At 39.5% G+C, this 17,418-nt stretch overlaps 1 protein-coding gene and 1 long non-coding RNA gene across 17 annotated transcripts in view; both read right to left on the bottom strand.

Annotated features, from left to right (window-relative positions):
- Positions 1–17,418, bottom strand: part of celf6 (CUGBP Elav-like family member 6) — a 156,591-nt gene that overhangs the window by 74,367 nt on the left and 64,806 nt on the right. The gene's annotated exons all lie outside the window — the stretch shown is intronic.
- The window catches only part of LOC146526031 (uncharacterized), a 53,588-nt gene that overhangs the window by 9,401 nt on the left and 26,769 nt on the right, over positions 1–17,418 (bottom strand). Inside the window, exon 2 of the long non-coding RNA XR_014874525.1 lies at positions 41–17,002. This is a non-coding gene — a long non-coding RNA (uncharacterized LOC146526031). The remainder of the gene's footprint in view (positions 1–40; positions 17,003–17,418) is intronic.

Raw genomic sequence — 17,418 nt, 5'->3', positions numbered from 1 at the left:
TGTTTTACTAGCGTGCAGTAAAAAGTTGACAAGAAAACACCAATATGAATGATGAGAAGTTCTAAATGATTTGCAGATGTGTGAGAAAGGTTATTGTGAACAACACTCTCATATTTGTATAGTTATGGTTGTTTTGTGATTTACATGTTGAAAACCTTTTTTTTTCTTTTGTGCAGTATGTTTTTAGATAGTTATTTTTTCATCGATATAAACCTAATATGAAGCACATGTGTCAATCAAACAAGTAAACATGAAAGTAAATGAAGTTTTAAATAAATAAAGCATGTTTAAATAAACAAAGCATGACATCTCAGCTACCGATATCTTCTAGGAGAGGTATTTCCAAATGGTGTTCCTTGAGGCAAGTCCAGGGGTGCCTTGGGATTTTGAGTTAATTATACAGTGCAAATGCACATTAAGTAATGAATAAGATTTAAATTTCCTATATTAGTTCCCAATGAAATATATAATTGATGATTGACTGCTTTGCTGTGTAGTACAACTAATTAAATTGTAGGATACATGCTAGGTCTAAATGCTTCAGATGATAAATAGGCTATTTTCTGCAAATATGGATATAGGTATGAAGAAAAAAAACTGATCCAACAGATTCACATCAACAGTGACAGACAGAGCAGACAGACTCTGCTGATATTAACGTAAGAAAAGGGTCAACCATGTATCATGTAAATTTATAACAAAAAAACCCCAATATAGCGCATACAAGGAAATTATTTAGATTTCTGATTTATAAAAACTACAAACACCCAAAACCCAAAATATGTATTTATTTTAGGCTAATAATATATATGTAAAACATGTGTTTACCTGAAAAAGGATATCAGGTTTTGTATTTTGTGCACATTGAGTATGGAAGAATAAAGTAGATTGAGTAGAACAGAACAGAACCGGACAATAATGCTATCATCAGTCTTAAAAGCAGAGTAATATCGCCAATGAACACATTTATTTGTCTTCTTATTTTCACTATGTGGATACGGTGATGCATTGAGCTTAAAAGTCACAAGAAGCTTCCTTTGATTGTTTTGCTTTTAAGGATTTTCTTTTCAATAAAAATTAAAACAAAATGACAAATTATTGAATGCAGCAGGACTTTTAGCATTTTAAGATAAAATCCTACGCCATGCTTACACACAAGCTGCTTATGATGCATGCTTTACATTCAACCTACTCTCTTGTCAACACACAAAAGGGCACTGTGTATTCATGAAAATCCACTCACACTCACAGGCTGTGCATAATAATAGAAGACAAAAGCATGAGGTTGCCCATTATGCAGACACCCATATTTAAATGGTCTCATACACACAGAACAGAACAAACGCAGAAAAAAATCATACTAATAACGGAACAGAAGACCTATTGTTTTAATAATAAAGAGAAGTGTTATTACACAAACAAATGCATGCATGTGGATATCCATTTACATAGAAACACAGACACCAATATCTCCTTGTTCATTGCACACATTCATTTACACACGCTTATGCTAGCGGACTTCTTTAGAGATGCCTTTAGACACAGACTAGCGCACACACATAAGCACACAACCTTGCAAGTGTGTTTCAAGATGCCGTTAGGACAGAAGGTTGTTTGTGAAAATGATCACATCAATCGAAGTGATAGATAAAAGACTGGGAGCAATTGATAAAGTGCCACAATTATTTGGAAGATGAATGGCTGAATTTGCTTTTGAAATTGGACTGGATCTCAGTGCAATGGAACAGAACTCATCATCATCAATGAGCCTGCCGTTAGATTGCATTCTGTCACAACCCAATATCAGCCCGGACAATTGGATCCATCTGCCAAATGGGATCAAATAGACCTACTCACACAATATCAAAAGTGATGTATAGTGACCATGTGCAAACCATATTAGAGTGAAAATGCACAATGCATCACCGTGTATGCTGTTGCATGTGTTCACATATTACATTTGATATCACCACATGTGAGTATGCTCAATAGAAATTATTAGGAGAACACATGTACGACACGGAAGGAAATGATACAACCAGCAGTATGGGGACGCTTGATGCTTAAATGCTCCAAACGAACCCATCAATTCATATAAAATGTGTGAGATGGTTATAAAGACAAGGCATAGAGTAAATAGCTTGAAAGTGATGTGCAGTTACAGGCAGCCTTTAACAGTCGGATGAAGTAGAAATCACTTTCTTTCATCTTCTAACTCCCCAGTTCCTGTTTTTTTTCTTTTATTGTTATTATTTAAAAGAATATTTGCAAAGTTGCAACTCATAAAACTTGCACTATCGGATCACATAATTTATTTAAGCCTATAAATCCTTTGGCTTTTGCAGTTATACGCCTCATAATGATGCATTGGTTAACACGGCCTGAATATTTGAGCCACATAAAAAAGGTAATAGATTAAACCAGGGGAGTGTGTAGAGCCGCAGCGTGTGTGTGTGTGACTGCGCGCGTGTGTGAGCAGAGCTATCGGTAAAGAAGTATTACTGCAGCTTACACAGGCCTTTGCATACAGAAGGGAACATCAGAATGCACTGTATCGCCACTGCATGGACACACACAAAGCAAAAGAAGAGGGACAAACCAAAAGGGGCTGGAGGGAAACACACTAAGTAATGTATTGTGCTAGGATGATAGGTGACAGGGTCTGATGATAAAGAGGAAGCGTGTAAATGGGCCTCTATTAAGGGAGAGGAAGGTTGAAGGATTGTTTACAGCCAAAAATCTGCCCAAAGAAAACATATTACACCTGAAATTAGTTCTTTAATTTTTCAGTCTGCGGTGTCTTCAGAGATATCTATAGCATCTAGTATGTCTATTTCGGCAGGGACTATAAATCACATACACATCTGCTTCAACCTGTAAATCTGTCAGGTATAATGACATTGTAATTTTGTCTTTCTTTGTTGTATTATTTAGTTCTTGGCTTATTTTTCTTCTTATTTTTATTGCTTTCTATTCTGTTGAAGTCCAGTCTCTGGGGAAACTATAAAGTAAAATATTGCTGTCTAGAGCACTCGCGGGCAAAAGTTAACTGAAAGGTAATTAAACTTTTCCAGAGACACACTCATACACAAATCTACACTGCACCTACGTTTGCAATAAAATGCTCTTCTTTCTGGTTGTATGTGAAGGAGTATGTGTACATTGCATCCTGACACAGCTTTCACCATTCCATCTTGTCTTTTTTCCTTTACCCTCGAGCACACAAAATACCCCCATGGAGTCAAAGAGAAAAGTACGCATACACCGTCATGCGCACTCATAGTCCCCCACACACACATTGTTCCTGTGCGGTCAGTGTCTGGGGGAGCTGTGCTGTCAGAGAGCAGACCGTAGTGTTCCTGGTCCCTGCTCCACCTGCTGTGACAGCTAATTAGGCCTGGCCAAAAAGCCAAGCCTGTCTGGGTGCTGAAGTGGGTGTCATAGCATGGCAATGCTATGGCAGGGCAGGGCAGGGCATGGCATGGGATGGCACAAAGATAGTGTGGCCAGCTGATAAGATGCCCTACCATGATGTCCAGGGACACACCTTACCTGGGAACACCCACGACCACAGTGATGTGTCCTCGTCTTCGTTAGTCTCCCCTTCAGTCATTAATTACAGTCACGAACTTCTATTAGTCCTCCATTTAGGCTAATCAACAAGCAGGGTCTCCGCTGACATCATTAGCTCTCATAACAAGCAGCAACACACTGGGAGGGGCATTCCAGAGCCTTTTGTGAGCATTAACCCTTCCTTGACAGTAATGAGTCTTCCTTATTTTGTGGGTACATCAGGGCCGTTTGTCCTCCTCCGGTTGTCCAACACCCCCAAGCCTGTTTCTCTCACACTACCCTGTCATTAGGAGACAGCAGAAGCTAGCACTAAAGCTGTGGATGCTCCGAGCAGACAAGGAAGCTTAAATAGCATGGCAGGATGTTACCACTGCAAGGGGTGTGTGTGCAATGTATTTTTGGGAGGGTTAGGGATCAAAGGCACTGAGGACATGGGATGAGACAGGACAGCCTACGCCTCTTGGGTAAGTGTGTTTCTTTGAGTGTGTATGTAACTCATATTAGATATGAGGAAGAGAAGGAAACACAGGTTAGAGATGATGACAGGGAGCTCAGACATTCCCCTGGACCAGCAGGGGAGCATGGAAATAGAAAACAGTCCCCTGAGCGACAGCGCAGCCTCCTGAGATTTGAGCCATTTGGACATAATATTAAAAGCACAATACAGACATACGCATAATTCTAAATGCACAAACTGAGTATTAAATCCTGCTAGTTTTACAAAAGAAAAAGACACACCAAACTTATTACTACCTTTTACTATATTACTATTTACTTTTTTACTTGTCATGCATATGTACACAACTGTGCAGCAGATGGTGTTAATTGTCCTCCATATAGTCAGATTTCTCAAATGAATTAATATGTAAAAAGAAATAACATCAGTTAGATCTGTCGTGCAAGCCATGTGTGTGAGGTGTGGCTTGATGGAGCCAAACAATTCATCATAATTCATCAAAGTTTTTTAGAGCATGTACTTGGTGAGGAGCTTTCAATGGGTAAATGCAGAACGTATGTTTTAATATGTCATCCATTGCTTTAATATATCCATGGTAACTGATTGTCTGCAGGGTAAACATCAGAGCAAAGCACTTAGCAATCACAGCCAGCTTTGAAAACCAAAGAACTCATTCAATAATGTACTTGATGAGAACACTTGAACCATACTGAAAATAAGAACAAAGGGTGAGAAAAGTATAACAAAGTTAGAGAAACCTTCACGTGCACAGCATCAAGTTGACTCCAAAGGCGCAATCCTAGCCAATTACCACATTCCAAAACTTGCGCTGAGGGCAATGGGTAGGTCTTTCTGTTCTTTACTTATTAATCTCCACCAGACTGTCTGCATGGTGGTTTGACAGACTGTTCGCTGTGAAAATTCATGTTATCTCATCTTCTTCTTCTGTCTCATTCACCTTGGTTTCAACCATCACTGACCAGTAACTGAATTTTATTATTGGAATTTTTCTAAGCTGTACTTTATAAAGGCATGCATGCCCTTCTTCCCGCTGTGTGTTAATGAGCCTGAACCATGTGAAAAAAGAATTTAAAGTTGTTTTTTGAATACTGTAGCCATACTGGTAAATCTTATAACAGAACGATTGGAATAAAAAAAAGTGTGGAGAAGGAAAAGAACAGCTAATGATCCAAAGCATGCCACTATATCCATCAAACACGGTGAAGGCAAGGTTCGCATATTTGGCCGCCAATGGATATGAGTCACTTGTTTTTACTGACAATGCGACAGAATGAATTCTGAGGTGTATAGAACTATGCTCAGACTGAGGTATAGTTTGCAAAACTGATTGGTTCCAAGAGCAAATGTAGATACTGCAAAAGCAATAGTAGCAATAGTAACAAAACCAATAGCTTCTCAAAGCAAAGAAATGTCATATTCTTCAATGGCCAAGTCAGTCACCCTGTCTCAGTCCAATTGAGCAGCCTTTTAAGTTGACAGTTAAGACAAAACTCAGTCTCAAGAACAAGTCTCAAAAACAAGCACTAACTGAAGGTGGCCGCAGTAAAAGCCTGTTGAAGTATCTCAAGGGAGGAAACGCAGCATTTGGTGATGTCTATAAGTTTTAGATGTCAGGCAATCCACTGGCTGACACAGATTTTGATCCAAGTTTTAAAAGCAAACCATCTTTTAAACAATATGTTAGTTTGTCAAATTGCCTTTTTAAAAAATGGGGAACTATATGTTTGTATACTAATGTTTGTAATACATAAACTCTTCAAGGAATACTTTTCTTAAAACCCTTAAATTAAAACTGACAGAGTCAATTACATCATGATTGCTTGATTTAAAATCCAACATGACTTCACATGGCCCATAAAATGTGGTGCAACTGTTAAGGGATAAAGACATTTTAAAGTTGCTGGGAACAGAACAATTATTCTACCATTATTCTGAAAACGTGACGCAGAACAGCAGAACACAGATGCCATAGTTAAATACATTAGTGCACCCCTATTTGTTTGTTTTCAAATGATTTTGTTGGTTAAATTTTCTCATTTGCAAACCAACAACAAACAAGCTCATGCACATCTAATTTATTTCAAGAGGGGTTTGGCATGAAAAGGGTTAACACACTATTTTCTAGCTCTTATCGGTGCTTGTAAAAGGATAAGGAGAGGAAAAGTGAGAGATAGAGGGAGGGGGAGCGAGAAAATGCCATTTGGGGGGAGAGCCAAGTGGGTCTGCTAAACGAGTGGATTCTTATGCAAATACATGCTAATTTATGCGCACAAGGCAGTGGCAGCGCCCGAGGCTGCTTTGATTGGCAGTTGCAGGTCTGTGTGTGCTGAGGAGGGACGCTTGGCTCCGGGTGCTTCTGTAAAGTTGGGCACGGCTGCCTCTCCATGTTCTACATGCTCTGGATCCACCGACTGCACACGGCTGTAGCCTAGCCTCTCCACCGGACTAGTCCCAGAGACCAGCAGGGCTCCCATCCAAAAAACTCTCTGCACACCAAGAGCTCAGCTCAGCCAGCTCCAATTCCTCCATGGCTGGAAGGAGCCAGGGCATCATTATAAAATCAATGCCCCTGCTTCATCTTGCCTGTCTCTGTGTGTATGTGGGCAGGAGGGGTAGGATTGTTTGTGTTGATTCTAGGGGGTGTTTGTGAGTGGCAGAACAGCAGAGGTGCCGATGCAATGCTCTCCACACTCTCTAATGGGCTGACAGAGAGGCTCTAGGTCAGGGCCTCCCATTACTTCAGGAGGGAAACTGGCAAAATAAATAGCAACGTGCACCTAGCTACCACCCAGAGGAAATGTAAATGCCATTTGTTTCTGTGGCAAGGTGTTGTCATGCAGAGCAGTGGTACATCTTGATAATGTAAACATAAATTCCTGAATACAGCGATGCCAGAGTAATTGGGTAGCTGCTATTTATCATTTTTTTGGCAGTTTTTTTTTCTGTTTTTGTATTTGCAAGACACAAGGAAGAAAAACACATTTAGCCAGGCGACGATGAAGCCATTACTCTGTCTATTACTCATTCACACAGGCCCCCAAGCCAATAGAAAAACACTTGGAAATCACCAACATAAAATAGAATATGTGCCCAAAAAATATAGTGCATTTTATTATACCTCATAAATATACTCTCTTGTGATGAGGTTTCTTGGAATGAAACAATGGAAACATGTTTTTCATTACTGTTCCTCCACATTAATATATATGTATTGTAGTATTCATGCTACTGTGTTATGAGCTCTCTCATTCTGTTCAACCATGCTTGTCTCACACACGTAAACACATGCAAGCCACATGTTTGCATACCCCCGTGACTAGTAATTTTTACCCTCCCCCTTAAGCTTTTCACACATGCCAGAGCAGAATGGGTATTTTAAGGTCTGCAATTATACCCTCTGCAGAGAGCAGACAGTGAAATTACTCAGTTGGCACCCCCAGCACCCCAATCCCACACTCCCTGTGCACCCCATCTCAATGGGAAATAAAGCAAAACCAGTTAGACAGATCTGGAACAAAACATCCAAACCTTTTGTTTGTCACACCTGGGGACCGCAAATGGATTCTCATCATACAGTAGATTGAAAATGTATGCTTATTTACACCACCATTCCTCTCTTTCTAAGTATTACACTCATTTTCCCAGCAGCAAAGTGGCCCCCAAACTGCCCATCCCATTCCTCTCTCAACTAATCTGCCACTGCCAGCTTTTGATGACACAAGAGTCACGATGTGACGTTCACTCATCACCCGTCAAACGTCGGCCAACATTGGCTTTTTGAAATAGCACACGCGCCCTATGCATATTTCATCCACCCCTCCGAAACTGTAGAACCAATGAATAATACATCTTTTATTATATTATTGCAAGAGATTTGTAACACTTGAAACAGAATGCAATATGCAGTTTATCTCTATGCATGGCGAACACAAGGTGCTTCCGTAGTGTCTGTATGTGTCACGAGGCGAGAGGGGAAGAAAAGAGAACAGAGGAAACAAGCTCATGTGACTCCTGACAGTCCATCAATGTCCCAGAACAATTATTCTCCCAGCTGAGGAGTTGGATGTTCAAGCTGGTGATGTCCTTTGTGTGTGTCTACACAGAAAGTGTGAAGAATGTCTCATTTTTAAACATGCCTTTGTGCTTTATGTTACCTTTCAGCACAGCATACTGTATGCTGTTATGAGCTCATGGTTGCACAGATGCAATATTAAAATCAGTGGCCAAAAGCCTAATAAGCTTATGTTACAGTCATATCGCCATAACAGTATCTTGTGTGTTCTTATACACAACAACAAAGCATCAAAAGACATTGCACAATGGTAGCTTCAATAACTCCAGATAGCATCAGTGAAAAAGTTTATGCTCCATACTTTTTGGGGCTTTTTGTTCAGTTCTCTAACCTTTCGAGACCTGGATATTATTACATTCATTTCCCATATACTCCAGACCTACGTAGAAAATCTGGCATTATTAAAATCCACCCTTAATCATCAAGTGCCTTTGTTTTGCTGCCGTAACCACGGTCCATTTTGAAATTTAATTTCCTGAAGTAGAGGGTCGAGAGTTGATGCCATTTTATATGGAATAATTGAAGTGTTTTTTCCCCTGCATGTGTGCGCAGTGGTGTTTGTCATCAGCCTGCCTTGTCCTCTTACAGATGGAAGGGTGAAAGCATGCTGAAGGCTCGCGGAAAGCCCTCCAGTCTCTATCGTTTAATTTGACGAGGAGGCGTTAGGTGAGCTGGAAGAGGAAATACGTCTCGCTGATGCTGTTTGCCACTTGAGAGCTCATTCACTGCCTGGGGCTGTTGACCACACCATGTCAGGTTCTATGCTAGAAACACGTCCCCACACAACACTTAAATTACATTCGGACCTTGGCTGGCGTGAGCAAATGCCTGGCCGGAAATCAATGGGAGGATACAAGCCTCAGTGGACATGGCAGGGCGTTAGCTTTCATTTCAACTATTGATCAGTGCCAGGTACATTTCATCAAACTACTGTAGCTGACTGAGTTTTGTACACATGCAGAATTTGAGCTAGAGTAGTTGCTCTGAGAGATGATAAGTATTCATAAAGATAGACTTTTATTGTCAACACACAGGCTGTGACTTCAGTGTTCTTCTTTCAGTAGCCAAGCACTCATCAGTCTAAGAAGAAACTTGAAGGACAGCGCGGTAATGTTATAAAAGAATAAGTAGATGGATAAATAAATATTGTGTCCCAGTTTTGCTTCGTTGATCTGTGACTAACTGGATAGCCATTAAGGTTTAAAAATCTCACAGTGTGAAACAGACTGGAACACATTGAGCTTCGGCTCAGCAGAATAGATTTTCATTTCCTTAATCAACTTCCTTATTCATCCTTTTTTCCAAGGAATTAATATAGATCAGTGTTAATGGGAGCCAAATACGTGAGTGGCAGCATGTGGGGAGCAGGCTCAGTGGAGGAGAGCAGGCTTTTCTCCTTCACCAGGAGCAGCATCTGTTGCTCCTCTGCTCCAATGCTATTTACAGATAGCTGCCATTATTTATGCCTGATGAGATTCTATCCAATTTGTCAATCCATACAGTTCATAAACACATGGACAACATAAGCACTTAAAAAGGAGGCTGTGCATGTGGCTTCCAAATCAGCATATATTGTCGCCATTAGTCACCATTACCATTCAGAAGAGGCAAGCTAACATATACACCCGGGTAAAGATACAATATGTATACTGAGATAAGGATTACACAAAGCCCTTAGGATGAAATTCTCTTCTCAGGATATAACAGCCCCCCCCTTTACAGAGCACATTATAAAGCCCTAAATACTGTGCCTAAACCTCAGATGAATCCTTGGAAAGTTTGATTTGCCAGATTTCAGCTCTAGGTTAGGTTAGACTGTTATTTTTCAAGTAAAATAATGTGAAAATCTGTTCAAGTCAGTTTTTTTGTGGATTTTGAAAATCATATTCTCTCTGACTTTAGGGACTTCACAAGGAAGATTTATTTATGTCTGTGTTTGTGTGCGCTTGTGAATTTAGGGGTGTGTGTGTGTGTGTGTGTGTGTGTGTGTGTGTGTGTGTGTGTGTGTGTGTGTGTGTGTATGACGGTGTGCAAAAGACAGGAACCGCGAGAGAAATGACAAAACATGCTGCTGAGAGAGGAAGTGACAACGAGACGGAAGAACAAGGAAAGACTCAGCCAGAGAAGGAGAAAGTGACAAAAGCAGTGAGAAAATGAGGCAAAAGAGAGAAATGACATAAAAAATAAAGGCATTTTGAAAGTAAAATAATAGAAGAAGAGAAAGAAGAAAACAAACGTATGGAGGACACACAGTATCAGACAGAGAGACAGAGAAACTTTAAGGGGATTGGCTGTGGCAACAAAAATGATCTCTCTATGATTGCTGTTCGCTCTGCAAATAACATATAGTGTCAGTTTTAGTCCGCTCCAAGCACCAGATGGATGGGTTTTCCACATAAGGACAATTCAGATGCCAGAAGAAGGAAAAAAGATACTAAATTGTCAAGTGTAAAGAAATAAGTTGACTTTTCAAACGCTCTAAACTGTCATATGTCAACCCATCAGACTGCAAAGAGATTAAAACGAAAACAAATATTTGGCTTTTAGAGGCATATATATGGGTGCATATTGCAGCAGTGTCATCCATCAGTGTTGCCTGAAGAAATGTCAACAAAGTCTTCCACTAAGATCACACCAACAGTCCCTCGCAACTTTTGTTTAAATGTCTAATACAGCTGCCCTTCAAGAACACAGCCGATAGAGTTAACTGCAAGTAAGTTTGAAACCTAACTTTGATCATGTCACTCTTTGACCACTGTTGAAACAGCATGATGATTAAGGTTTTTGGTTTGCACTAAAATATTTGCATTCTCACAAGTAATTCATCCCCCCGTCCACAGACACACAAATGAAAACAACTACTAAGGAAACTTGAGGATATTATAGAAAAAAAACTGTTGTATTTGCTGTCTTTGCTTATGCCCTTGTACTATATCTGACAATGTCCACTCCACATCGTGTCACTGAAATAAGAACCAAAAGGCAAACATGCACATAAATGCACAAAATACATCCGTCTCTTGTTGCTAGTTGACAACATGGTGGTGTTACACCTTTGCAGGGACTATACCGACTACACAGCTTCTTTTTGGTCTGTTAAAGAAAAGCATTCCAGTTTGGTAGATTACACTCAGGTGTGATTAAGATCTTTGCCCTGATAAAAAGCAATGGCCATGCTTTACTTAACTTAAAAATAATTGACTGATAAATAGACAGTAAATAGTAAATGGACTAGCCTTATATATTGTTTTTCTACTCAGCTTGAGAATTCAAAGCGCTTTATCCATCAAGCCTCATTCACCTATTCACACACATTTATATAAGCACTTTTTTCTGTCCTTAAGTGCTTTCTAACTAACATTCACACACATTTTCACTCCAATGGAGACATTGGAGAATAACGTGGGGTTCAGTATGTTGGCCAAGGATTTTTTTGAAATGCAGACTACAGCAGCCATGGATCAAACCACCAACTTAGTAGATTAGTAGATGACCTTCTCAGTCAGTCAGTGTGGTTTTTGTAACCATCTCCCTCACCTTACTTCTTTTATCTCTTGTGTGTTTGTCCTTCACCCTGCTATTTTTACAGTCAAGGCATTATGAATAAACTGTTAAACCAAATGTTGATTCTCATGCTATATGATGCTTGAATAGTTTATTTATGTATGTATATATTTATTAGCACTACAATGGGAGCTCTGATGCTGTTGTACTTGTTCTAAGTCAGCCTTTGTGAATGCCTAAAATATCAATTTGTGAATTTCCTTTCTCCACAGATTTTATTTAAGAGTGCTATTAACATCATTTAAGTATAATATATAAAATATACAAGCTAGTTTATGGTCTACACGGCAAATAATAAAGTAAGTATGCCATCAGAATCACAGGATCTGATTATTTTAACCTTTTTATTCTCTACACAGTATAATGTTGTAATGTGTTATAAATTGTAAGTGTAACCAGTATGTACAAAACATACTGTGGTTACACTGGAAAGGTATATAAAGTAATACAAATCACAGAGCTTGTTTGTGATTATTGAACAATATATTTTTAATGAAATCACAATCAAGTGGTAAAAAAACAGAGTCAATAAATGTGGACTGCAGGACAGGGACCAGCCTGCACATTTTGTAAGCTAAGCTACACACTAAAGTAAAGAGCTCAAGTTTCCCAAATGTCACTGCTGATTTTACTGATCCAGAACTGTTTAGACCCCTGCTGCAGCTGCAGCTAATTTAAGTTATGCAACTGAGTCTTGAGTTGTGAGAATCATGTTGGAAGTGTTGGAATCAAGCACTTTGCTGTCACAGCAAATTCTTTCCCAACATCAACAGTCCTTTAAAAACCACAGTCTGCCTGGGGATGCTGAAATATTCAAACCAAGAGGCAGAGTACTCAAGTCCCTTGATATCTTAGCCCCTACCCTGTATTTATATTTTACCAAGATATTTAAATAATATAATATATAACAAAAAATAAAAGGCAAAAATGTAATAAATGCATCATCCAACACAAGCAACTGAAATTGGTGCTTTACTCTGCTTTTTGTGTTCAACATTATGATTGTAAGCCAAAGCAATTTTAACCTAAGGTGCCTAATGTCATGAGGTGATTATTGTGCTCTTCTGAAATGTCACTGATGAACCAGTGGATGCTTCAAATCACAAGTGCTACTGAATGATGTCCATAAGTTGCACTAACAGAGGCTATTGTCTCTTGAACTCACAATGCCGACGAGGAGATTTTACAATTACTATGAATCAAGCGGAATAATTTCAGTACAAAAAAGAATAATCAAATCTGCTCCCTTTCTCAAAGTTCCATCACTTTCTTACAGACGTTACATCTTCTAGGCACATTCTTGAAAAGAGCGAGAGAGAGCATAGCAAAATAAAAGGTCTGTATGTGGCTCCGTCCGTCTGCTTGCTTGCCCACAAAACACAAATAATCACCTTAACAATTCAAGTTGACTGGTGTTCAGTGTTAAAAAAAAAATGAACAAACAAACAACAAAAAAACACCACAACAAGAAGCTGGTTATTAACTCGTGACTTTTAGTTAAATGAGATTCTCAGTGCATTGGAAAATTAAATGACTTGCAAAAAAATATCAACAACGAAAAAATATTTCCACAGTGCTTTCTCTGTTTGTCTCCAGTGCCAGCACTCCCTTTGCTCATCTCTCTCAACTCGAGCAGGGAATCAGCCATATGGCAAAGCATCCCCTTATTCCTGCTTGCTTTCCATCCCACCTCCCATCTCCACTGTTTTCAATACACACTCAGCCATACAGAAAAAGAGTAGAGTAAGCCACAGGGATGCTATGGCTTCTGGTACAATAGGGCATTGCAGGGTGGGTGACCATAGCAGATGTCTCTCCCTTTTCCTTTGTTGCTCTCTCACCCAGTCCTCCCGGCGGTGTATGGTGTCAACCCATGCCAAGGCATTACTCTGGGCTCTCTGGTGATCCACACTGACTAAAATGTATTCATACAGAAGTTGTCTGTGGAGATTAAGCATCTCTGTGGTTTCGGCAGGACGGGGTCAGAGTTGGCTGGTAACGAGGAGCGGCAGCACCAGCATAGGGCAGACAATAAATCTTTCTTGTGTGCCAGCAGACTCGTGGACCTACAGCTCACTGAATGCTTTGTTTTTTAAAATGAGCTGAGTTGACCTTAGTGGTGCAGTAATGCGCATTTCAGATGCAAAGATATTCTCTTACAGCAGAAAGATGGAAACCAAGACACAAAACAACAACAACAAAAAAACAGGACATGACAGAGAGAAGATCGAGAGTGTTTACCGTTATGGCTGTTACGACTGTTCACCTTTTTACCCTGGCTGCAGAATTAATTTCAGATTTATATGGTAACACTGATGTTCGGCTGAAAGATACAGACAGTGCAGTGATCTCCAATAAAGAGCTATGAGTACTTTACATGGGAAGAAACATTGCCATTTGCTGTAGGAGGCCCATTGGGTAACATGCTTAAGGCTTGAAAAAAAAACAGTGGGGATTGCATAAGAAGATGACAGAATAACATTAATTCATAAAAGATCTGCCGTACTCAGAGCGAAATGATGAGTTGTTTATGCTCCACCTTGAGTTCAAATGATATGCTCTCTTGACAAAATAAAAAGAGACACGGAGATGAAGGTAGGAGACTTGTCATAGTGGCTGCAATGTCACATTTTACATGTGTACATATACGAGAAATATATATATATATATATATATATATATATATATATATATATATATATATATATATATACACTAGGGGTGCAGCGATACACAAAATTCACGGTTCGGTTCGATACTTTGGTGTCACGGTTTGATATTTTTTCAATACAAAAAAAAATGTTCATGCCTTTTTAATTTGTCATTTATTAAAATTATAAATATATATTTTAACTCAAAAGTACAGTTTTTAGATTTAATGTTGCTGAAACAACAGAATAATAAAAATAAATAAATCTATCTGATCGAGAAATCACTCATCTTTGGAAAAGAGAGTTTATCACAGAGAAATGTCTCTTTCCAAAATAAAAGCTATACTATACGCTTCTTCTGGGCTATATTCTCAGCAGCATATTAAACATATCAGGTCCCCATAAGGAAAATCGTGTGCTAACGGCTGTCTAAATGACTCGGGTAAAGTTTGTAGCATGCGTGCTTGTTGTTTTTGTCCGCTTCCACTTGTCTTTGCACTAGGATGATGTCGGAGTAAATGTGCAGTCATATTCATTGTGTTCACACTAGTGCTGTCAGCGTTAATCCCGTTAAAATGACGTTAACGCCATAACGCAGCAAATCTCCGTTAACGAGTTACCGCGGATCGCCCCGTGCTTGGGGCTGGACGGCGTCAACACGTATATATATATATATATATATATATATATATATATATATATATCAACCATGCTTACATAGCCCCATCAAGACTTCCTTGAAAGGCTGGGAGCTCATAAAGTTGGGCAAAACAGAATGAAATGATGAAATAAGGGATGAAGGGGACACCAAAGGAGCACTAGCCGGGGCCATAATATCCTTTATTTGCCACACAAACTCTCATGATGCGAGGCCAAGGTCAGACAAGTAGGCAAGCACAGCTTGGCGCAAAGACCAAGGCATCCCAGCAGCAAATGGCCAGCCTTTGATCAAGCGTGTCATTTCTGTCAGGAAGGTGACCCAGACACTCACTCCGCTTCGACTAGCCAGTCTCTGTGTCCGTGGCAACGAATGATGGCTAACAGTCATTCTCCCTCCCTCCCTCTCAAGTAAAACTAGAAAGAAAGAAAAACAAACAAACACAAAAGCAACTTCATTTTGTGGCTATGTCAGCCTGATAACATGAGGTCATGCTCTAACCCAGATCTACCCTTCTTCTATACCCCAATATCTACTTTCTGAAGGCTCCTGACAAAGACGGAAAATCAGTAACAGACTACGCTCACAGGGGGTAAAATGAGCAAAGAAAAACAGCAGTTCCACCCACAATATTGGTGCCCACCACAGTAGATTTGGGTACATCTCATGATCCCATGTACCACATTCCCTTACCCTCCTCCACCTCCCTTTCTTTCCCTTTTCAACTATAGGAAGACAGGCTGACACTCAAGTTAATTAAGATTTTAATCCAGGGTGAGAGTGTCAGTGGAATACCACACAACAAAAGAAAACTCAGGCCTATCAAGACAGCACAGAAAAAGGGAAAAGAGATTGGGATGTCCGCTACACAACGTGCACGGACAATATTCACCCATCCTCCCAGAGGTCAGATGGAGTCAGTCACTTTGTAGAATGATAAAAAGTACTTGATATCTAGGTCCATTTTGCCACGCTAAGGGCTCAAGTCAGTACTATCTACAACTGAACTGATGAGTTCATTTCCAAACACAAAATATATAATCAAAAACCATGTCTGATGTTGTAAACATGAAGAAACAAATTACTCACGGTGGTAGGGGAGCGACAATCCATGAATGACTAGAGGAAAAGAAGGATGAAATTGACTTGGAGACATTTAAATGCCTCTCTTTCTTAAAAAAATTCTCTCACAACTTCAAAATAGGACAGCTTGCTACAGTTGATGTGTTTGGAGATGAAATATGAGCTTGTACAAAGGCTGATTCATTCTTCATGTATTTCCACTTAGTTCTGAATCTGATTTGAGGACCTTTTGCTATCAATGTGCCCCTGAGTTCAGTATAGCCAAGAATAAGATGCTCTGGGAAATGAAGTTGGAGTGAAAATGTAAGCAAACCTTCCCACTGGCCTGATATCAGATCAGGCAACAGACTGCAGGAGAAGCAGGGCCTATCCCATATTAGGAGGGTTCAACTACGTGGCAGGGTGTGTATGGTGGAATAAGTGGGACAACTCCCAGCAGGCTGTGAGAACACTGGCCAATAAATGATAAAAGAGCAGGACTAGTCCCCATGCTGCCTTATTGAAGTTTACCTTTGTACATTTCCCCCCGAATCCCAATTTACCATCCCTGCCCCCCCCACCCCCAGCCCCTTTTTCTTTTTTTTTTAATCATACTATCTTGCCTCTGGAGGGGACCATCAGACACATCTAGAACACTTCTGTCTGACTGGCCTTTGTCAGTGAAGAAAAATAAGATCAAACTGGTCCAGGATAACTACAATATCTGGAAGCTGCTGCTGATAAAAATAAATAAATAATGAACCTTGAAATATTTGTTTTTAGGCAAAAGATTAAGTCTGTAAAAGTTATTTACCAGACAATAACATCCTGGTAAATTCTTGAAGGCAAAATGAACACTGAAACAACTTAGTCAAAGTCAATACATGAGCCATTCACACATTTTCAAAAAGTCTGGAAAGAAAACCTGCCTCCTTAGTATAAAGCTTTTACTAAACTTCTACCGGCAAATTTACAAACTAGATTTGCAATTCGAGAAAAGGTTTATAATGTGAGAGGCTCTGGAGAATTCAAATTACCCAGAACTCGAACAACCCGTAAAGGTTTTTGTGTGTCTGTATGTGGTGTGAAAATCTGGAACAGTCTGAGTTTACAATTGAAACAATGCAAAAATATTCATAGATTTAAATTCCTCTACAAACAGTTGGTCTGGTCACAGTATACTCAATGATGGTTTTTTAGTGTGCTCTGTAATGTCTGTTCTCTTACCATTGCTGGTATGGATTCCAACAGAAAAAAAAAAAAAAAAGAGTGTGTGTATGTATGTATATATACGTGCATGTGTGTGTAGATATATATGTATGTATGTATGTATGTATGTATATGTATGTGTGTTTTGTTA

The sequence above is a fragment of the Neolamprologus multifasciatus genome, chromosome 1 (genome assembly GCF_963576455.1).
Source record: "Neolamprologus multifasciatus chromosome 1, fNeoMul1.2, whole genome shotgun sequence".
Lineage (NCBI taxonomy): Eukaryota > Metazoa > Chordata > Actinopteri > Cichliformes > Cichlidae > Neolamprologus > Neolamprologus multifasciatus.
The sequence above is the reverse complement of the archived record's forward strand: the minus strand, read 5'-3'. Positions and strand labels throughout refer to the sequence as shown.